General features: G+C 45.1%; 1 long non-coding RNA gene across 1 annotated transcript in view; it reads left to right on the forward strand.

Annotated features, from left to right (window-relative positions):
- Positions 1-22662, forward strand: part of LOC122800203 — a 171538-nt gene extending 148876 nt beyond the window's left edge. The window contains exon 3 of the long non-coding RNA XR_006364555.1: positions 21995-22662. This is a non-coding gene — a long non-coding RNA (uncharacterized LOC122800203). The remainder of the gene's footprint in view (positions 1-21994) is intronic.
- Positions 22663-24198: the final 1536 nt, after the last annotated feature.

A 24198-nucleotide genomic window follows, 5' to 3' on the forward strand; every position in this document is an offset into this window, starting at 1 on the left:
CCAGTTGTTCCTTATTTGAGCTATTAGTTCTACCTTATAGTATCAGTCATTTATTACTTGGGGCAGCAAACTCGATCTGAGATATGCTAGGTTACTGGGGCATTATGGGTAAAGGGAGGAGCTCAAGAATTGGATCTGTGAAGCTGGAAGAAGCAGCCAGTCTGTTTCCAAGGTCAGATCCAAAACCCATCAGTTGAAGAATAAAAAGGGGCAACACAGATGTATTGTTATGGTGAACACCTAACTTTTAATCTGAAGTTGTTTTCATTTTATCCTCAACCTGAGGGACTCTGATTTTGGCACGGATCCGACTCGGCCACATAGTCCAGCATCGGATCCGAAGTTCAAGCTCCTTGCCTATCCATAATACCCCGGTCTCCCTCCTCCCCTCAGATCTCGTTTGCCGCTTGTTTCGACCAGCAGCGTTCATCCTTAGCTCCAATGGTCCACTTGTCTGTAAGTTAGTTTTGGTATCTTTTTTTTCTCTATTTTCCTCGTCTTTAACCTATTCTTGTCCTTTCTAAACCCTACCCTTTCCATTTGCGCTCAGACGTCAGTGTGTAAAAAAAAAAAAAAAAACTTTCTCTCCTTTCTTCTCTTCCCTCTCTATAGAGTGTGTATATGTGAGTGTGCTTCTTCCTGGCCATGGCTGAGACCCCCAAACCTGACTTCAAGAAATGTGCAGAGTGTGGGCATAAGCTCCCTCCATCTGATGCCCACACTCTGTGCATTGTCTGTTTGGGCTTCTCTCACTTAGGCACCTCCTGTTCAATCTGCACGGGATTCAACCCCTGCGCTTTGATCGACAGGAGGAATAAGCTCATACTGAAGGGCCTTCTTCCCCTTCCTATTGAGGCCTCTTCTTCTTCTTCCGCCCCAGCTTCTGGGACTCAACCTCCTGCCAAGAAGCCTGGGGACGGAGAGAAGGCCCATTCTAAAGAGCGAGATTGGTGGTTGCACCGGCCACCAAGAAAGAACTTGCCCTGAAGAGCTCTTCAGTCCATCCTCCAGACAAGGAGTCCTGGGTGATGGATCATTTTGGGAAGTGGACCTACGCATCAGCCACCTTGCCCCTTACGTATGCTGAATTGTTTGGCACATGTAATCAAACTGCAGAGGGACCTGGTCAAGGAGGTCACTGAGTTTGCCCCAGGGTCCATGTCGACAGAGGAGAAATGTTTTTCCTTGCACATGGCCACCCTCACTTCCATCTTTAATACATCCATGAGGCTCCTCTCTCACATTACAGAGGGTTCCTCTAGGGTGACGGGAAGCGATGTAGCCATTAGGCGCCATGCCTGGCTCCAGCTTTGTGCCTTTTGGGAGCCCTTTAAGGCACCTTTCACGAATGCCCCTATGATGGTCCACCCTGTTTGGAAAAATGGTTCGTGACACATTGGTTCAGAGAGAAGGACAAGAAGACTTTGTTTGCCATCAGAATCCACTTCTGCACCCCAGAACGATCCATCTGATGTAAATCTTCATTCATTCCTTACTGATAGGACTTCAGTTCCATCCTCGGAACGACACGGCCGATACCAAGCTCACGCCAGCCAAAAACTCTCAGCTAAGACCTACCCACAATGCCCCTCTCATAGTCTCTCCAGATCTCATTTGCCGCGTTCTTCGTCAGATGTGCCAAGCCTTCTCTCAAGCTAAGTGTAGCTTTGTTGTGGTTATTTCTAGTTTTAGTGTCTTATTAGCCAGTTTTTTCATCTAAGGTTATTTCTCATTTCTACTTTATTTATTTCCTGACTAAACCCTACCCACTGCCTTGGTAGTTATTTCGTACCATTGTTGGTACTACTCCCTCTTCCATACCTTAGTAGGCCCTTTTGTTATCTTTTTGGTATTTCTTAGTACCATTGTTGGTACTCCTTTCCCAGCTATCTGTAAAAAAAAAAAAAAAAAAAAAAAAAGAAGATGATAAAGAGTATTTTCGTTATCCCTTTATCTTCTTGTTTGGTAGATATAGTTTTATTGTGTGGTAGCACTAGTGTGTTTTAATGTCGGATAAGGCCAAGCTTGGGTTCAAGCAGTGTGATAAGTGCGGCCGTAAGATGCCAAACTCTGACTGCCACACCCGGTGTGTTTATTGTTTGGGGGCTGACCACATTAACGTTTCTTGTGACATTTGTTCTAGCTTCAGCAACCGTATGTTGGCTGAACGCAAGAACAAGCTTATTCTAAAGGGTATGCTGAAATCACCCTTCGCGTAGGCTCTTTCTGGTATGGCAGTCTCGCCACCTCCTAAGCATAAGTATGTGAAAAAGCATAAGGAGAAACAGTCTTTCAGTTCCGACATCTCCGTCCTCGTTTTAACTGAGTTGACCCTGGGCTTCTCCCATGCCATCGGCACAGACAGCTTCGGCACCAGGCCCCTGTCTTCTCCCTCAGTGCCGTCCTTCATTATCACTCAGACTCCTACCACTGCACCAGCTTTGGTACCATCTCCCTCGGTGCCAACCTTGTTTATGACACATGCTCCGACCACTGTACCTGCATCGGCACCATCCCCGGCCATGGTGCCGATGTCTTGCACAGTTCCATTGATAATGACACCTTCGGTTCCGAAGATCAAGCACCTTCCCGGAACCAGGTATTCTCCCTTTTATGACCCCTTTTTGTGACAACAATTTAGTCCATTTCTTGAGAGACCAGAATCTCCATCGGCAGCTTCCTTCAGATCCACCAGGAGTCTTTCGGAACAAGATGTAGCGAGGGTTGTGGACCAACTTTTGGCAGCTAGAGGATTACCCACCCTGACTAGGTCTTCCCTCCCTCTTGGAATGGAAGTTCTCACAGCGTATTCATCTGTCTACCCTCCTCTTAACCTCCTCTCAGGTCTCGGAGACTTCAGTACCAATGGCCATCCCTGTGCATTCTGTCGTTCTGATGAAATACTTATATGAAAGCGCTTAATCTCTGTTATTGTGGACAAATAAATTCTTTGGATATTCACTACCGTGTTGCTGTTTTCTGTTCATGGATCCACTCTTGTTCCTGTGTGCTTTGTGCCTTCTGTGTGCTTTTGTCTTTGGTTCCACACCCCATGGATCTTGGATCAATCCCAAAGACTGCTGTTTTATCCTCAGGGACTGATCCACCCCAATCTCCACAGCCTCAAGCTCACAGCTTGGTTTCTCCACTTCTGATTATTGCCAGGCTACCTGATATTTCATACCCTGTTCACAAGATCCTTCTGGCTTTGCACAAACCTTCCACCAGAATATTTTATTCCAGTAAGTGGACTAGGTTCTGTAGATGGGCCAAAGAACATAACATAGACCCCTTTTCCATGCCTTTTCAGAAGATCCTACAATACCTCACTACCTTGTTGCATGCATGAGCTTCAGCATCGACAATTACAGTGCATTTAGCAGCTATTGCAAACTTTCACAATGGAATTGACAATTCATCTGATATGTCACACTAACTGTGCAAAACCTTCATGAAAGAAGTATTCCATATTAAGCCTCCTGTCAAGCCTTCTATAGAGCCATGGGACTTGACTTTGGTGCTTCAGTTGTTAACAAGTCCTCCCTTCAACCCTTCTAATTCCCGTGATATCAGGTTTTTGTCCTGGAAAACTCTACTTCTAGTAGTCCTTACCTCAGCGAGAAGAGTATCCTGAGTTGCAGGCTTTGAATGTCTAGAGACCATACTTGATTTTTCATAGGGAAAGAGTTTCTCTACGTACTGACACTCCTTTTTGCCCAAGGTAATTTCTGTTTTTTCCATTAACTAATCTATTGACCTACCGGTTTCTTTTTCCACCATTCAAATAGAGGGGAATACCTTCTGCATACCATCGATGTTCATAGGCAACTTCGTTTCTACTTGGACAGAACTAAATCTTTCAGAAAAATGGATCAATTGTTTGTGGCCTTTTCTGGACCCAGAATGGGTAAGCCTGTTTCCAAAATGACTTTATCTTCTTGGCTGAGAAACGCCATTACTTTCATCTACCATCAAAACAAAGTATCCTTGCCTTCCAAAATAAAGGTTCACTCTACTAGATCGATAGCTACCTCAGTGGCCTTTCATTCCGGAGCTCTGCGGATGATATCTGCACAGCAGCCACTTGGGCAAGACCTCATACCTTTATCACTTATTACAATTTGGATTTGGCCTCCACAGGACGAGCATCTTTTGGTTCTATGGTGCTTAGGAATGTCCTTCCTTAGGGCCACCCAGGACTCAAGCAGCTGGGGACTCGGTCCTTCAGTAAGGAATGAATGAAGATTTACATCAGTTAAAGAAGTTATATCTTACCATAACATTTCATCTGTGTTGTAGATCTTCATTTATTCACTACTTCCCACCCTTCTTCCCTTTGCCTGGACTCCTGGTGGACTTTAGGATCTCCTTATTAGTTAAGGTATCTGCTCAGACAGAGCCTCCTACTATCACTATTATTACTTCTATACTATAAGGGTGGGCAAACTTGATCTGAAGAGACTGAGAGGGGCATTGTGGGTAGGTCTTAGCTGAGAGTTTTTGGCTGGTGCGAGCTTGGTACCGGCTGTGTCACTTCCGAGGACGGAACCAAAGTCCTATCAGTAATGAACGAATGAAGATCTACAACACAGATGGAACGTTATGGTAAGACATAACTTCTTTTTCTCTGGGAATCTGCATGGGCCAAGAAGATTTGATTTCGGAAGTCTCAAGGTTCTTCCCAAGATGCTCAGGATTTGCCTTCCCCCAGAGGCAGAGGGGGATACGATAGATGTCACCCTCGTGGCAGAGGAGGTCTGAAAAACCAAGGGTCTCAGGATTCCTTCCCGGACAGACCATTTCAGCAATCCTGAAGGGTTTCCCCGACTGTTCGCCTCTGGAGGAAGTTGGGGGTGACTATCTCTGCACTCAACAGCCTGGGAGTCAATTACAAACGATCATTGGGTTCTGCAGATCATTTCCAGAGGTTACTCAATTCCCTTTTTCCATCCCCGTTCCCCTCAGACACCTCTCAGATGTGCCACCTGGTCAGCGGGAGGAGGCAGCTGTAGAAGTTACCAGGCTGCTTGCGAAATGAGCCATCCAGCCAGTCCCCCCCCCCCCCAAGACCAGTCTGGATCAGGCATTTATTCCAGGTTTTTTTTAGTGCCAAAGAAGATGGGGGACTTAAGACCCATTCTGGATCTCTGAACCCTGAACCTGTCATTTGCCAAGTCAAAATTCCAGATGGTTATCCTTCAATCCATTCTGCCCTTCCTGCAGATAAATGACTGGATGAGCTTGGTGGACCTCCAGGATGCGTACTACCATATCAAAATGGACAGGCACTCTCGGAGGTTCCTCCACTTCTGTCTGGGAGACAATCATTTTCAGTTTAGAGCGCTCCCCTTTGGGCTTACCACTGCACCCTTGGTGTTCACCAAAGTGATGGCGGTAGAAGCGGCTCACCAGAGGCTGCGTGGTTTTCAGGTCTTTCCCTTCCTGGATGACTGGCTCCTCTCCGTTCACTCCAGGCATCGACTGATTCAGGCCAGGGTGTATCTCCTTCAGATTGTCCAGTACCTGGGTATTACCATAAATCCCAACAAGTCTCAACTGGCACCAATGCAGGTACTAGATTTCATAGGTGCTTAGCTAGACATTACTCAGGGCATGGTATTTTTACCTAAGGACAGATTGTTTTTGCTCCACCATCATGTGTTTTACATTTTCCAGGCCCTCCTTCCTCTGGCTGGTTCAGTTCTTTGGGTGTTGGGGTCCATGGCAGCCATGATCACTCTTGTTCCAACCACACGTCTCCACATGAGGGTTCTTCAGTGGACCTTAGAGGTTCAGTGGTCCTTGCTGGATCTTTCCTTGTCGCTTCCTTTTTGATGATCTTGTGCTTGCAGGGACTTCCTTCTTTGGTGGCTTCAATCCCGATCTCCTTCAGGGTCGTCCATTTGTTCTTCCCTCCCCCGCAGTCATGGTGATTACAGACGCTTCTCTGCTCAGGTGGGGGGTCATTGCATGGAAAAAACAGTCTAAGGCACGTAGTCCTCTCTGGGGACCAGTCTGCATATCAGTATCCTAGAGATGAAGGCTGTGTTTTTGGTGTTGCAAGCTGGTCATGCCCTTCCTCCAGGGACTGTTGCCATACAGATGGACAACATGTCAGTAGTCTGATACAGCAACAAACAAGGGAGAACCATATCTTATCCTCTTTGCGGCGAAGCCATGAGATTGTGTGACTGGGATATCTCCACTAGCTGATTTCTGGTGGCAAAGCACAATTGAGGAAGTCCATCATTTTGGCAGACAGGCTCAGACGTTCTGCTCTGATGCCTTACAAGTGGTCTCTGAATCCTTCAGTGGCGGACAAGATCTTTCTAATGTGGGGTCAGCCTTGCTGCAATCTGTTCACCTCTCCTTGCAAAGTGAAGTGCAGCCAGTATTTTCTCTGAACCCCCCCTCCGGGGGAGTCCCCAGAAGATGTTCTTGTTCATGCTTGGCCCTCCAGTCTACTGTATACGTATCCTCCATTCCTATTAATTCCCAAGTTCATTCAGAGTGCTCAATGGCTAGGGAGTTCAGTGATCCTCATTGCCCTTTCTGGCCTTGCCAAGTTTGGTTCCCCACTCTGTGGTCTCATGTATTGTGTCCTCCTTGGACTCTAGATCCGGTTCTGGATATGATTACACATCCCTCAGGGATTCCTCACCCAGACTTAGTCGGCCTGAAGCTCACGGCTTGGCTGCTCCAGTTCCCATGAAAGCTAAGAATCCCGGGCTGTCTTCACCTGTTAAGAAGATTTAGGTAGCAGCTCACAAATCTTCTACCAGGAAGGTCTATTCAAGTAAATGGAAGTGTTTTTTTATGTGAGCCTCTCAGCACAACCTGGATATTTTCACTGCACCAGTCTCGGCCATTTTGTATTTCTTGGTAGATATTTTTAATCATGGAGCTAGTTTTTCTACAGTTAAGGTACAATTGGCAGCGATTTTCGACATTCACACAGGCGAAAATTCGGCTTCATTGGCTTATCCTAAACTTCTTAAAGCCTTTTTGAAAAGCACTTTTCTTCTTAGGCCTTTGGTTAAGGACCCAGCGCCCCCTTGGGATCTTACGTTTGTGCTGCAGGCCTTGGTCTGTCCTCCTTTTGAACCAGCGGCCATTGTTGATTTGCAGTTTCTGTCATGGAAGATTCTTTTAGGTAGCAATTACCTCCGCCAAGAGGTTTTCTGAGATTCAAGCCTTATCTGTCAAGCCCCCTTTTCTGGTCTTCCACGAAGATAGGGTGTCCCTGCGGACCAGTCCATCTTTCCGACCGAAGGTGGCATCAGAATCTAATATTAACCAGGTCATCAAATTGAACTTGCTTGATTTTCACATGCAGCTGCTTTTCTGTTTGTATAGAACAAAATCCTTTCCAAGTTGGATCAACTTTTTGTTTCCTTTTCTAAACCTTTCTTGGGAAAGCCAGTTTCTAAAGTTACTCTTGCTCGATGGATTTCTGAACGCATTTCTTTGACTTATCAAGTCAAAGGTTTATCTCTACCAGGGCATGTCTGGGCGTATTCAACCAGATCTGTTACTTCTGTGGCCTTTTGGTTCAGGGTTTCTTTAGATGATATCTGCTCTGCGGCTACCTGGGTGTCTTTGCACACATTTATTTCCCATTATAAACTGGATCTTCTCTCCAGGGGCAGGGCATCCTTTGGCTCAGCCATACTGCAGAATATCCTTCTGTGAGGACCTCCCAGGGTTTATTGGTAGCTGGGAACTCTGTTCCTCAGTTTGAAGATCAAATGAAAATAACAACTTCAGATAAATAAGTTATACTTACCATAACATTCCATCTGAGTTATTGCTTTTCATTTGTCTTCAATGTCCCTCCCTCCTTCCCCTGCCTTGTGTGGCCTGTGTAGTGGACCAGATGGAAGAGGCATAGCCCCCCTGTCCTGACTTGCTTGCCCTTTCATAAGCCTTTTGAGGGTGGTGCTAGGTTTTTTGGGCATGACTGTCTTGGTTGAGATGCTTCTGTTCTGCAACAAACTGTATCTGAAAGGAAGAGTGAGACCGGGACATTATGTGTAGGGGAGGAGCTTGGACTCTGGATCCGATGCTGGAGTATGTGGCCGAGTTGGATCTGTGCTGGATCAGAGTCCCTCTGGTTGAAGACAAATGAAAAGCAACAACTCAGATGGAAAGTTATAGTAAGTGCATAACTTTTTTTTTCTCCAGTTCCAGTAATGTCCAGAAACTGTCAGTTCCCCCAAGATGTTTAGCTAATTATCGCTTCCCAGAAAGCTTTAGCTAGAAATCTGTGCAAGAGTAAATGGAAAAGGTTTCTCAGAATGGCCATCAGATAAGCCTTTTTCACCCTTTTCTGCACCACTAGATCACATATAAGCCTTTCTGTCACAGTTGTATTAAGAAATGATCTGGTTACTCCTCCATTAAAGTCTATTTTGTTAAAAAAATGATCTAGTTACTGCTCCATTTAAAGTCCATTTTGCAGCAGTTTTCTCTTTTCATGAGTGGTTTTCATACCACTCATTGACAGCTTGCCCTTCATGCAAAGCCTTCCGAAAAGGGTGTCTTCATTCTAGTTCCTTATTGAATAATCAAGCCCTGGCTTGGGACCTTAATTTTGTGCTTGAATGTCTTACTAGATCCTCTTTTGAACTGACTGCTTCAGTGGACCTCAAGTTCTTATCTTAGAAGACTGCCTTTTTTGTAACCATTACATCCACTAGAAGAATTTTAGAGCTCCAGGCCCTGTCTTCAAGATCTTTTCTTTGTCTTTCACTTAAATGAAACCTTTCTACATTCCTAAGGTGGCTATTCAGTTTAATTTGAATTAAGGTATACATTTGCCTATGCTTTTCCCTAAATACTGCAGTAGGGTGAATATCTGCTGCATTTTCTGGATGTTCACAGACAACTGAATTTTTTTTCTGCATTACACGAAAGTTCCTAAGAAAGCTGAGGATTTTTTGTCAGTTTCTTAGCTGCCAGACTCCATCTTTGTAAAGTGGCAAAATCGGCCTCTTGATAAGGTCTTTTATGAGGAATGGGGAAAGGAGGGAGGGAGGTAATGGAAGGAAGGGATGGAGTTGAATGGTTGATCCACTTCTGACCTGCTCCCAAGTTTTATATTCTCTGTTACCCGGCCACGCCTTCTTCATAGATCTTTTAATGTCATTTGCTGATTCCTTGGCTAGCACCTACTAAAATGAGAAGTTTCAAAAGGATAATTTCTGTTGTACCATGGGATTACAGAGTGGAAATAAAAATGTCTTTTTCCTCCAGTTTGTCAGATGCTTTACAAATGTTTCCAGATTAAAGATTCGTTGTCTAAGTGGGCATTTAAGAGTTCTCCTATGACATTATAATGAAGCACCTGATGCCCAAACCAGACATGAAGCACGATGTCTGAAATAGTACCTACTGCTGTAGAGACAGCATCTACTTTGTCATAGCCACTCCTAACTTTATTTTCCCACAAACTTTGGGAGAGCTGAACAAGTTTCAGGATGTAGAACTTCAGCAATTTGAATCTCAGCAGACAAATCCCCAATTTGTGTTAGGATTCTTGGCTCAAACTCAGTAATATATGCTATGCAAATTTAACATAGTAAAGGAATGGGTAGCCAGAGTGTACATCTTTTTTCTGACTCACTACAAGACCCTGTTTTCATTATTTGGTAATGCATTTCAGCTTGGTACCAGCATACTGCCTTTGTGTGCAGTGTCTACCACCATTTGTTTTCTTGTTTTTTAGGTACTGAAGCATCTGTTACATCCTATAAATTAGATATGGTTTTCTGGGCAAGTGGAGTTGGGAGTCTGGTTGTAAAAGGTCACAAGGAAGAGAGCATTCTTAAAGGCTTCAAAAAACTGGAGGTGGCACTGGGTGCATAGGTACCTCTGGAACTTGGAAACTGCAGTACCTCTTCTTACTAGCAGGCATTTCATTAATTTTCCATTTAAAATGTTTCCTCATCCTCAGCAAGATTTCCTTAAAACACATTATCCTCTTCAGCTGAACCATACGGGGGGGGGGGGGTCTACGTCAGCACTGCCTCAGAGGGCAATGCCCCTCTTCCTATTAACCACTGCTTGCCATAGCTGAGAGTTCCTTAGCTAAACCATTTAAGATATTGGCTAAAGAATGTGTAGGAACCCAGTTTCTGCAAAGGGACGGTGCTACCCCACTGGGCCAAGCTTGCTCAAGTCAGATGCTTTCCACGATGCTAAGAAGATACTTTATAAACTTGCACATTTTACTACCCTTTTCTTCTCTTGTACATGATTCTGACAATCTCAGGGAGTCAGCAAAGTAAGGGAGAATTCTTCCTCTTGAGAAAATATGGAAGACTGTGGCTGGAGGTCTGCCATTGTAATGAAAGGAGCATGGAATACCACTTCTTTTTTATACTTCACCCAGGATGTGTTGTCATAGATACCAGAGTGCTTGCCTCCAGATGGAGTTTGGTAAGACCTATTGGACACCTCTGCCAAAGAGCTGAAAAGTAACCGGTTGACCGGTGAATCTTTGGGTCTTTGCAGTACAGGTAGGGCACTTCTCTTCTCCCTGAATTTTTTTCATGGAGGTTCTTTCTACCTCAGCCTCTGTACCAGTGCTCCTTCTTATGGGCTTTTTAGTTGAGAATGCTTCCCTAAAAAGAGGTTGTTTAGACACTGCAGCATTGGCAGCTAATTTCTTCTCTGTTGGCCACTGTCTGTGAGTAACTTCTCTTCTACAGATTTTTTCTGGTAAGCCTTGCATAAATATGTCAGTCTGCCAATTGGGACTCTACCAAATGACAGTGGTTTTTAGAAAGATTTTTATATGAAATTTGATGCCCACTTTCGCAACATTGCTTCGGGCCTGCATGAGGCATACCCCAGGAACTGAAACAGTTTCACAAGCAACCATACAGGCAAAAATCTCATTCAGTATTAGAACATTAACAAGCAAAAAAGAGAGAGAACTTCTTCAACAGGGCACTTACCCTTCAAAGATTTTCAAAAGGAGCTGTGGGGTTGTATGCCAAATTGAATAACCATGAACTTGTATGCTTAAGATATGGACATACCCATGGCAAAAAGAACTGAAGATGGAACAAGCTTAGGCCCCTTTTAGTCACAATGGAGGAGTGTGGCTGTGTGCAGGGTTTTACAAAATACAGTGCATATATATTGTGACATAGTTTCATAGTTTCATAGATTAGTACTAGGCTAACTGCCCTTCTGAGCCATTTTCAGCCACCCACCCACAAACCCTATGACTCCTCCAGCTCAACATCCTTTATAGTCCTTTGTAAAACAACAGTTTTTCTTTGGTAGTGAATTCAGAACTGCTCGTGGTCAGCTTTAGCCAGGAACCAGATACTAATGGTTCTTCAGGATTCTCAGTTAGCAACCATGTTTGTAACATGAAAAATTGTAACATGAAAAAGTTGGTGTAAATGCTTCATAAGTTCATAGGCGGTTACCAGGCTAATGGCCCTGGAGCTCTTACAAGCCTAGCCATATTTATCCTGAGTTGCCCCAATTGTTGGTTAGATGAGTGAAGTTTGCAGAGGTAAGGGTCTGTGGTAGTTAATACTGACTTCCTCTGTCCAGGATGGACATGGGCACAACCCCAGGAGTGAATTTGCGGTCACCCATCCATTGATCTAAGTTGTGTTTGAACAGGGTCAGGGAGGGCTCTGTCTCAAGTGAACTGGAATTTCAGAGGCTACGTTAATATCCCTGGAACTAGTGACTCTCCTGCAGTTTGATTTACAAATGTGTAGCATTTCCATCAGGGCCAGTTCAGAGACTGCCCTGTAAGCCAGGCAAAGGTCACCCCTTAGCAACCTGTATGAGACAGAATACAATGACAGGGCTTTCAGTCTTTCCACATAAGAATTGTTTTGTGTACCCTGTAATTTCTTGGTGAGAAACTTCTGTGGTCTCTCCAGTTGTTGCAGGTGTCTGGTGAGGTGCATGTACAAGAGGGCATTGTACACAGTTATTGGTCTGATGAAGGGCGAGTATAATGGAATTCTAGCATCCTTAGATTTAGATGCGATGCCTTTACTTATAACATGTGCCATCTAGGATTTCCTTACTACCATGGATATGTGGTGGTGAAAGTTCAGATTGCTTTCAACCTGAATACTCAGATGACATACCACTAGGTGTGCACTTCGTGGGGTGCTGTCTATAATGTCATTAGCAGGAATGTCAGCTTTCCCAAAGGGAATAATAATGCATTTTTTTTTTTTTGCATTTAGCTTTAATCTGTGGCTTTGGCACCAATCATTAGTCTGCATTAATCCTATCTGCACTATAGTAACATCGTTGGGGAACTCCGTGAATAGCTTCCAATTTGCGATCATCAGTGAACTTGGTCAGCCACAGTCCGTCCAGTTTTCCTGGAGTTTTAAGAAATAAATCTCAAACAATAAGGGGCCCAGAATAGAACCCTGTGGTACGCCACTGGTGACTGGTCTTTTGCTAGAGGTAAAGACACCCACTTTTACAGTATGTGTCCTGTCGATGAGCCAGGTCACTACCCATCTGGTAATTCAGGGGTTAATTCCCAATTGGGAGAATTTGTTTGTAATACCGGAGTGGGGAATTGTGTCGAATGCCTTGGCTGGGTCAAAATAGGTGGTATGCACTGGCTTTCCCTTGTCCAGGGCCTTGGTGACTTGCACAAAGAAGTCAACCATTTTTAACAGGCATGATTTACCTTTAACGAATCTGAACTGGGTTGGGTCCAGAGTTTGGAGATTACTTGTGTCATTGTTAATAAGGTCCGTAATGATTATTTCTACGGCCTTACAGATGAGGCTAGTCAAGCTAGCTTATGGACCTATAATTCCCAGGGTCGGTTGATGGTCCCCATTTGTGCAGAGGAGATTACTATTGCTGTCCTCCATTCTGCTGAAATATAGCCAATTCTCAGGCTGTGGTTAAACAGGGTGTGACAAAAGGAGGTACTGCCAGGACAGCTGTCTGGAATTTTGTAAATAATTATATGTCATTTGTGAATATCAAACTAATTTATATAAGATGCTTGTGTTACAAATGTATTAGAACTGTATGTCATGTGTATATCAAACTGCTCTGTACAGATATTTATGTTGAAAAGGTATTTGTAAAGTGCTTGTGCTTAAAATATATCCACAGTGTGCCCTACTGGAAGAGAATAAAAATGTGCATGCATTATTGTAACTGTTTAAATGTATATGTTAACAGAGGAAACCAGAGGGTTAACCTCCGTCCAGCAAACTTTAGAAAGATATTTGAAATGAAATTACTTTATAAGCTAACTTTATAGGCTAGGCCATAAAGAAGCTATCTCTCAGATTCAATGCAGCTAGAGACACAAAGTCTGTACAAGGAAGTTTTCCATATTGTCTTTAGGGTGAACTAGTTGCTCCTCCAAAAGCATGAAGGAATGCAGTTGTTTTATGACTTCCAGCATCTGCCAAAGATCTGAGCAAAAGCCGTTGTATGAGTATTTTACAGGTAGATGCTAAATACTGCCAGCTTAAGCAATGGGGTTTTACCTGGGAACTGAAGTCAGATGACCAGAAATTATGTAATTCTGCAAGCTGTCCAAGCAGTAATATTTTAGATATTATTTTGAGAAATCTCTTGATGAAATAGTGCATTCTGGATTATGTCTTGGACGCGACAACAAGAAGAGCCACTTTACCACATCTGCATTGCTCTGTTAGTATGTTTTTAGGGTATAGTAATTCTCTTAGATACAGTCAGGGATATAGTGAAACTTAGTTTAGATATTTTTCTTTATTTGTGTGAGCTTGTACTGCAATGTTATTTTAAATATTTCATGTGGTTTTGAACTCTGATGTCACTGTGAATACATGTTTAGTATCTATTTCTTTTATTTATTTATTATTAAATATATTTAAACCTTTCATTGTGGCTAATCTGTGTAGAGATATTTAAGTTTTGAGAGTACTTGCATATTTATTTGGTGACACTGTGTGGGCCACTCCTAACAGCCTTGCTCCTTGTCAAACTACCATTTGTATTAATATTAATATTACACGGTAAGATTGGATACCTTTTGTTAAGGGCCTTAAAGTAGCTGATAAGGAATGACTGGTGGCAGTGGTAACTACCTTATAGTCTGGGCAGAAGGGGGCATAGCTAATAAACCTGTGCTAGCCTTTACCAGGTGTGTGTGTGTGTGTGTGTGTGTGTGTGTGTGTGTGTGTGTGTGTGTGTGTGTGTGTGTGTGTGTGCGTGTGCGCGCGCAGTGGTAACTACCTTATAGTCTGGGCAGAAGGGGGCATAGCTAGTAAACCCGTGCTAGCCTTTACCAGGTGTGAGTGTGTGTGTGAGTGTGTGTGTGTGAGTGTGAGTGTGTGTGTGTGAGTGTGTGAGTGTGTGTGTGTGAGAGTGTGAGTGTGTGTGTGTGAGAGTGTGTGAGAGTGTGAGAGTGTGAGAGTGTGTGAGAGTGTGTGAGTGTGTGTGAGAGTGTGTGTGAGAGTGTGTGTGAGTGTGTGTGAGAGTGTGTGTGTGTGAGTGTCAGCTACTTGACCAGGGACACGAAGCACTGGTTGGATAGAGAGGGTGCTGGTGGCATTGGCTTGATCACTCAGCTGAGATCTCAACTCTATACCTGTGCCAGTGGGCAGTCTTGTTGGAGATTTGGAGAAAGAGGGAGAAACCAGTCTCGGACTGATTGTGGTCTCTGTGTGCTCTTAAGGGAAATTGCACTTGATGCAGAGAGCTGCATCTGGAAGTACTGTGTGTATGTCTCTGTTATCCTTCCAGTGAACGTCCCCAAACTGTTGCCAGTGGTGAGGATTGAGGCTCCTTGATTACTGGTGGGCAGTGGTGGGTTCTCACACAGGAATCCAATTGGGTCTGCTGGGTCATGTTTTATTTTGTTTTAAAAAGCAACCTGGGATGTTGTCTGGTCCCATTGATGTTGTGGTTTCGGCCTTGGACAACACCGAGATGACCTGCTGTGTTGGGATAACATGCTGAGGAATGGTGGTAGGTATACTTTTAGGTATGACTGGAGGGGACAAGGGGGTGAAGTTTTCCCCAAATATGTCAGGTAGCAGGTTGGCTATCACCTCTGGCTGAGTTCAGCGCATAGTTGGATATTCCCTTTTAGATTTCGGATGTAGTTAAATAATGCTTTGTGATTATCCTTAGCTTAGGAGGCTATTTTTGCTTTGTAATTCACTCTGGAGGACTTGACAAGATCTCTATTTTTTTTATTAAGCTAGAGGGGGATTTCTTGAGCCAGTTCCCTCTTGTTCTTGGACATTATTTTCTTTCTCTTGTTGTAGTCTGTTTATACTAGCGGTCCACTAGGGTGGCTTGTTTTTTTGACAAGACCTGGCTTGCTGAACTTGCAGGAATCTTTAGATCTGAAGTAGGAGATTCATTTGTCTGCAACCTGTGGGGTTATGGATCCGATATCGGATCCGAACCGGCATGGTTTACCAGCTATGGATCCAAGCTCTCAGCTCCTCCCCTCACCCATAATGCCCTGCTCTACCCTCATGACCTCAGATCTCGTTTGCCGCGCATGGTGACCGGATTGTTTCACAAGCTCTCAAGCTAAGTGCTAGTTTTTCAGTGTTAAATTTCAAAATTTAAAAGATTTATTGATTTTTTTGTGTGAAAGTGTAGGTTTCCCCTTTAGTATATTTACTTTTTAGAGTTATTCTAAAAGTTATATCCCTCCCCTCGCTGTTAGCGTAGTGTGTGTGTGTTGGGCCTGTGAGTGTATTTGTGTTCTTTAGTTACTTTTAGTTTAGTAACTACTGTTTTTTAGATTGGGATGGCAGAGCAACCCAAATCTATCTTTTCTAAATGCTCCGAGTGTGGCCATAAGCTTTCCCCAGCTGATGGCCACACTTGGTGTGTTAGATGCCTGGGGGTTGAACACCTCACATCTGGATGTTCCATTTGTGCAGGGTTCAACCCCAGGGCATTGAAGGAGCGGAGGTCCAAGCTTGTTTTGGCGGGCCTTTTACCGCCGGACTCGGCTCCGACCTCCGCTCCTTCGAGTAACCGTACCCACAGTTATTCCTTCTGCGCCCCCTCCTCCTCCTGGGACTCAACCTCCCGTTTCTGGTTGGAGGAGAGGGATGCTAAGAAAAAGGACCGGAGGAGAAGCACCATAAGCGCGGGCGAGACCTCTGTTTGCCCCGCCAGCCAGGCTTCTCCCCGGCTCCATTGTCGGCTCGGTCTCCTCCTTCGGCTCCGGTCTCCAGTGTGTTTTCACGGGACCTGAGGAGGAGGAGACCCGATCTCCGTCGAGGCTATCGAGGAGGCACTCAGGCCTACCTCAGTAGCCTCGTCGAGATCTACATATAGCCTTCGGATGCTGATCTGGACGGATGATGAGAAGGTTCATCCAGGCCCAGATGCAGATGGGAGTGCTCTTGCCTCCCCTCTGGGGAGCTCAACACCCTTTTCAAACCGATTGCTCCTTCTCCGACCCGCTACCGGGTTCGAGCAGCTGGAGCCGAGCAGCTTCGGGCGGGGTGGGTCGGCGCCGATAGTACTGTGCCGGATCCGACCCTGCCCTCGAGTGCATCGGATCCGACCTCTCGGAGCCTGGATCCGAGCCTCGGATCCGGGGATCAGTGCTCGCCGGCGCCGTCTGTGTCGGGCGCACTGTCCCGGATCCGGCGCCGGCGCCGGCTCGATCCACTCTTCGGATCGAGGGAGCGATTGTCGGATCCTTTGGTCGAGGTCGGCTCCTTTCGGCGTTTGATGTAGTGGAGAGGGCCCTGTTGAGGGTCTCGGACCCCGGCACTTGTTTGCTCCGTCCCGCTCCCTCTGCACTGGGCCAGGCTTCCACCATCCGGCCCTTGGGACAGCCCGCTTCTGTGCCCCAAGCTGCTCCTATGGAAGAAGTTGCTGCTTGCGTGGACTCCTCTGACACCCCCCGAGAGGATGTTCCTCGAAAGCGTACGTGCAGAAGGAGGCACATTGACTCCCGAGTCACTCACGGAAGACACGGACTTGGAGGAAGGGGAAGGCTCCCACGGTCACCCCCCGAGGATGTCTCATTTGGGGACATCATGGAAATGCTCTGTATAAGGGGGGGGTGGTCTGCCCCCAAGTCTTCCTCGGATGAGTCCGTGTTCTTGGAGGCATTTGAAGCGGGCCCGTCTACCTCTTGGGTGTCCCCTCCTGCCGACCCCCTGGTGGACCTCATTACCACCAGGGCGTGGAAGGAACCGGACACCGTGGAGCCAATCCCTAAGAGGCCCGATAGGATCCTCAGCCCACCGTCCGACTGTGCCCATTGGAGTAACGGGCCTCCGGTAGATGCCATGTTGACGGCGGCGGCCACCAAGAGGGAACTTGCTCAGGAGAGTCCCTCAGTCCATCCCCCGAGCAAGGAGTCTCGGATGATGGACCGCTTGGGCAAGCGGATGTTTAGTTCAGCGACCTTCTCGGTAAGGGCGCTGAACTACCTGGCACACGTCATTAGGATGCGGCGAGATCTCATTAAAGAATACGCTGCATCTCCCCCTGAGTCCATGTCGGAGGAGGACAGGATGCTGCACTCCACCCGCATGGCCACTCTTAGATCAATTACTAATACCTCTATGCGGCTACTCTCCCATGCTACGGAAGGTGTCGCTAGAGCTGCAGGGGCGGGCCTAGTCACTAGACGTCAGGCCTGGCTCCGTCACTGCGATTTTTCTGAGCCCTTCAAAGCGTCGTTTGCGAGCCCTTTGATGGTTCTGCCCTCTTTGGCAAAACCGTTCGCGAAACCTTGACCCAGGCGAGAAGGACGGAAGGCGCTGTCTGCCGTCAGAATCCGCTTCTCTGCACCCCAGAGGCCCTACTCTAGGAACCAAAAGGGTCAGAAGAAGATGTGGTTCCGGAAGTCGCAGCAGTCCCAGCCTGCTCCGGACAACCAGTCCTTCCGTGGCAGAGGAGGACAGGGAGGGCCGCCCTAGAGGCAGAGGGGCTCCCAGGAACTTCGGGTCCAGAGAACCTTTCTCTGAATGGCCCGCAGCAACCCTTAGGGGTTGCCCGGCTGCTCCACTCTGGAGGCAGTCGGGGACGTTCGGGCACCTAGCGGCATGGGAGTCCATAACATCAGACCGCTGGGTTCTCCAAATCATATCCAGAGGATACGCATCCCTTTCTTCACTTACCAAAGTTGAAGTCCTCCCAGACGTTCCACCCGGTCAGCGGGAGGCCGCTTTGGCAGAAATTGGCCATCTGCTAAAGAAAAGAGCCATCCAGCCCGTCCCCCCAGATCGGATCAGGGTTCTACTCCAGGTTCTTTTTAGTGCCAAAAAGACGGGGAACTAAGACCAATTCTAGACCTTTCTCTATTGAATCTGGCAGTCCCCAAGGAAAAATTCGAATGGTCACTCTGCAATCTATTCTCCCCTTCTGGGAGAAAATCACTGGATGTGCTCTATAGACCTCAAAGATGCGTACTACCACATCCTGATGGACAGGCGCTCCAGGAGGTTCCTCCGCTTCCGGCTGGGAGCCAGTCACTACCAGTTCGGGTCCTTCCCTTTGGTCTCACCACAGCCCCAGGGTGTTCACCAAAGTATTAGCAGTGGTAGCGGCCCACCTGAGGCTTCAGGGGTGCAGGTCTTTCCATACCTGGACGACTGGCTTCTTACCGCCCCAACAAGGCATCTACTATTATTGGCGAGACTCCTTTCTCCATCTTGCTTCCTTTCTGGGCATTACAATAAATACAAAGAAATCCAACCTGGCGCCCACACAGCTCTTAGATTTTATAGGGGCCAGGTTAGACACAAGGAGTTTGAGCCTTCCTCACTGCGGACAGAGTTCAAAATCTGCAGCTCCAGGTGCGGGCCATTCTCCACTCAAGTTCTGTTCCGGCGGAGTTGGTCCTGAGGGCTCTAGGGTCCATAGCGTCTGCTATAGCACTTCTTCCTCTTGCCAGGCTCAATATGCGCATCCTCCAGTGGACTCTCTTAGTACAATGGTCTTACCTTGCTCTCCTATGCATCATCCCATTGCGATCAGCAAGGCTTGCAAGCGGTCCCTCCTGTGGTGGCTTCACTCCCCAGATCTCCACGGAGGCCGCCCATTTTGTGCTTCTCCCCTCTCGCCACGGTGACCACGGACGCCTCCGCCTCGGGGGCATTTTTGGGCGGACCGTCCAAGGCACGTGGAGCGATACAGAGACCTTACTGCATATCAACGTTCTAGAGATGAGAGCAGTGCTCCTAGCGTTGCTAGCACTTCAGGACTTTCTTCCCTTGGGAACAATTGCGATTCAATCGGACAACATGTCTGTTGTCTGGTATATCAACAAGCAAGGGGAACAAGGTCTTACCCTTTGTCGAGAAGCCATGAGAGTTTGGGAATGGGCAATCTCCACCAACCGCTTTCTAATAGCAATGCACATTCGGTCGGTCCAACATCCTGGCGGACAAGCTCAGTCGCACCATTCTGACCCCTTACAGTGGTCTCTCAATTTTCAAGTAGCGGAACGCATATTCGCAGTGGGGAACTCCTTCATGCGATCTTTTGCCTCTCCCTCAAACACCAAGTGCGACAGTTTTTCGCTCTGATACCCCTCAGGAGGTTCTCCAAGAGGCGCTCTGGTGCATGCTTGGCCACCCGGTCTTCTTCGCTTATCCACCCTTGCCTCTGATGCTCCAAGTTCTTCAGAAAGCCTCTCGGGTGGGTTGCAGAATGATTCTCATTGCTCCGTTTTGGCCTCGACAGATCTGGTTCCCCTTTCTAAGGTCTCACTCGGTGAATCCTCCTTGGATTCTAGATCCCATTCCGGATCTGATATCCCACCCATCCTGCATACCTCCTCCGAACCTGGACAACCTGAAGCTGACCGCTTGGCTGCTCCAGTTCCACTCTTGATAAGGACTCCCGGTATTTCGTCACCTGTTAAGGCAATACTGGTGGCAGCTCACAAACCGTCCACTAGGAAAGTCTACCGCAGCAAGTGGAAACGGTTTTCTTTGTGGGCGGAGCGGCAAGGCCTGAATCCCTTCACGGTTCCTCTCCCTTTAGTGCTTGACTTTCTAACCACTCTTTTTAACGATGGTGCCAGCAGTTCCACAGTCAAAGTACAACTGGCGGCAATTTCTCATTATCACGTTGGCCATGACTCTAATCCACTTATGTCAGCCAAATTGTGTAAAATTTTCCTTAAAGGTACTTTTCTTCTCAGGCCCCCTGTAAAAGAAGCGGTTCCTCCTTGGGACCTCTCCTTGGTTCTTCAGGCCTTGACCGCCCCCCCCTTCGAACCAGCGGCTACGGTGGATCTCAAATTCTTGTCTTTCAAGACAGCCTTTTTAGTAGCCATTACATCGGCCAAGAGAGTTTCAGAGCTTCAAGCACTATCAGCTAACCCTCCTTACTTGGTATTTCATCCGGACCGTGTTTACCTCAGGACCAACCCGTCCTTTCTTCCTAAAGTAGCTTCTGAAGCAAACATTAATCAGTCCATTAACCTCCCTGTTTTCTTTCCTAAATATGAAAACAAAGGTGAATACAAGCTTCACTCCTTAGATGTTCACAGGCAACTTAGATTTTATCTAAACAGAACGGCTGGTCATAGGCAATCCGACCAGTTGTTTATTTCCTTTGCTAAATTTAATTTGGGCAAGCCAATTTCTAAAGTTTCTCTGTCTCGCTGGATTTCACAGTGCATCTTATTGGCTTATCAAGCTTCAGGAAGGCCCGCGGAGGGTGTACATGCCCATTCAACCCGGTCAGTATCTACCTCGGCAGCCTTCAAGGCTAGGATTCCTCTAGATGATATTTGTGCAGCAGCCACGTGGGCTTCATCTCATACTTTTATATCCCACTATAAGTTGGATCTTGCATCTAGGGGTAGAGCATCATTTGGCTCCGCGGTGCTCGAATATCCTTCCATGATGGCCGCCCAAGATTCAGGTAGCTGGGGACTCTGTCCCACAGGTTGCAGACAAATGAATCTCCTACTTCAGATTTAGAAGTTATGTACTCACCATAACGTTCCATCTGAGTAGGTGTATTCATTTGTCTGCAACCATCCCGCTCTCCTATCCCCCTGGCCTTTCAGTTTCCTGCATATTATGTGTTACCCTTTTCAGGGTGTTTTGCTGTTGGCAAACTCGATCTGAGGTCATGAGGGTAGAGCAGGGCATTATGGGTGAGGGGAGGAGCTGAGAGCTTGGATCCATAGCTGGTAAACCATGCCGGTTCGGATCCGATATCGGATCCATAACCCCACAGGTTGCAGACAAATGAATACACCTACTCAGATGGAACGTTATGGTGAGTACATAACTTCTAATTTTCTGTGACTTTTAGTCTGACTATCAAGATTTGGTTTCAACATCTGATACCTGGTAGATACGTTCTGAGCAGATATTTGAGAAATCATTTCAATAAATTTAACTTAATTACATGAAATCCTCAACTAACGTATTTCATGTATTTTAAGTCTGTATCTTGCTGGAATGACATTATGAGAGATGTGCTTTTTTTCTTTCCTGAGTGGTTAGCACCACTGAAAATCTGTGACCATCCGATCGTCTTCACAAATGACAGGTGTAAAAGTAACATTTGCAACCTAAACAAAGTTATGATATACTTAATATAGAGGAATAGACAATGTGGTGGTAGTGTTATTCCTGGATCGTTATGAAGTGTAATAGTACATGGCTTCTGTCCTCAGAGTAGGGAAATGACATGAGGAAGTTCTATTTAATGATATAATCTGAACAGAAAGAAAACATGATAAGTACTGAGTATTTGCAAAGTGAATCACTAATAATTCTACAAATGTGGTGAAAATGTGCTTATTTAATCCAACTTTTGCATGTGATTCTTTACTTTAAAGCTTTGTGAAAAATGCTTTATCTTTAGGCTCAATATTTATATGTCAGTTATACTTGCTGAAATGTGTAAGTGAAATTGAATTGAAAATGTTAATGTGCAGCTCTTCTATTTTTTCAATGTATTTGTGTTGTGTTTTTTGAAAATAATTACAGACTTAATGTACTTCTTTTTTGTGTTATATTAGTATGGATACATTGAGACAACTTTTCCACAGAGTTGGCCATTATGTGTTCATTTTTATGGATAGAGCAAAACAGCTTTACCAAAGAATATGCATTTGTCTTGAGCCCTGTTGTCCTAGTCTGGCTGTTGCATCCAGGTTTCAGCCAAGGAAGAGTGTACCCCGTCAGACTGAACAATTTTGTCATTTTTATTTGCCAGTCAACAGATCTTCTCAACTACCATCATTCATTCTTAATGGAGAGATATTTGTCTACATTGATGGTTGCTGGAAACATGAAAATGAGAATTTTTTATTGAAGAAACATGTAAGAAATTTGCACCAGAAGAACAAAGCTGTTATTGTGGAAATCATCTATTTAAAGGTTGAGGAAGAGGTGCTTTTTGATGTGTTATATGATGTTGTAGCAGATCTCAGACTAAAAGAAGAGAAGTTGGAAACCTTTGCAATTTCTGATGGACATGAGAAAATGCCTTTTCGTGGTTCAACCACAATTACATGTCAGAAATCACCAGAAGAGCAAAGCTGTTGATAAGGTCAGCTATTTAAATGGATTTTCCAACAACACTCTTGAAAAAAAATCATAGCCATCTTGATGTTTCAGCCCCAGCTGATTAGACTTAGTTTTTCTGATTGGTTTTCATTTGATGTAAATATAATTATAAGGAAGAGCACAGAATGAGTAAAATTGACAAACCAATTGAAACTAGACTGAGTCTAGTGTGCTGTGATTTTATACATTTTATCTTGTAGTCTTAAGAAAGAATACAATGCAGATAAATTCCCTTCATTGTTAGACAAAATGTGCTTAATGTTTATGTATGCATGACTCTTCCATGTCCTGTCCTTTTAAGAAGCCTGTATAAATGTTGTCATTTACACAATTCATGGCATTCACTTATTTGAATAGTCTACATGAGTTTTGTATTCATGGTAGAGGGGAAACTCTACTACTAATACAATTAGCTGTAGATAAAATTAATTTTGCAAATAAAAAACAATAACTCGTTTATAGCATCAGTCATAATATTGTTATATAGTGAGGCTGCCCTAAATAATGTTATTTACAATTCTGCATGTATTCACAGCTTAACATAGTGCCGTGCCTCTGTAAAAAACGGGAGTAAAACTCATGAGGAGTGGAGTACAGTGGTACCAGCATACAAAATAAATGAGGCAAACGGGTATTGGAGAATTATCTCTAATCTGTGTTAGTCCACTCCATATATTATAATAAGTGTGGACTGGTCACTGCAGACATCCTTCCTTGGCAGCTTTTGGATCTTTGGCAAGCTTGAGCTCCTCTCCAATTCCTATAGTGCTTCTGTTGCCTTCAGATCTTGTTGCCACTTCAGCATTTCAACATGGATCCTTGATAGCCTTTACTTACTGCCTCTCATTTATCCTACTTTCCTCTTCTCTTTGCATCTCTCTTACACTTTTTCTCCTTTCTACTCCTATTTCCTCTGCATGCTTCTCACACCTTTTCTCTGTCTTCTCCCCATGGTATCCTTTCTTGCAGTTATTCTCACTTAACTCTTCTAATGTCTTCATACCTCTCCATCTCTCCATATAATGATATGCTGCTATCTCTGTAGCATAAGCTGTCTCAGTCATTATGGCTACATGGTATCCATAAAGCTTTAAGCATAATTCTATTTTCCATCCATTTTATGACATTGTGAACTGAATGCTGTATTTTATATATATATATCTCTATATATTTTTTTTGTCTTTCTTTAGCATATCTTAGTATCCATTTCTTTTTTTTTTTTTTTGCATATCCTTGTATCCATTTCTTATGTTATCCTTTTCATCCAGGCTGTGCCTGCAAATGGTCCATTGAGATCGGTGCACTACCCCATAAAGTATAAATAAATAAATAGCTGTAGTGACCAGAGAATTTAAAGCATATTTTTGTCACTTTTTAACATCCAAGTCATTCATTTTCTTCATATAAAATTTTCATTAATATTTCTGTGTATATTCAGTGAATCTTTACACCTTTTTCTTATATGGTTTACTACCGAACTCTCCTCCCCATTTCTGCTAAGACCATTTTTCTTTTTTTAAACAGTTCCATGTTAAGTTGTCAATCTCGCCTTCATTCTTGCTTGATGGGTTCGGAGCCGATCCCTCGGCTCCGACTCGGCACTTGCTTTAGCTCGAGAACTCCTTTTACCAGCTCGAGGCAGCCCCATATCCCA

This window comes from Protopterus annectens, chromosome 4.part0, assembly GCF_019279795.1.
Source record: "Protopterus annectens isolate FY-2018-M chromosome 4.part0, PAN1.0, whole genome shotgun sequence".
Taxonomy (NCBI): Eukaryota; Metazoa; Chordata; order Ceratodontiformes; family Protopteridae; genus Protopterus; species Protopterus annectens.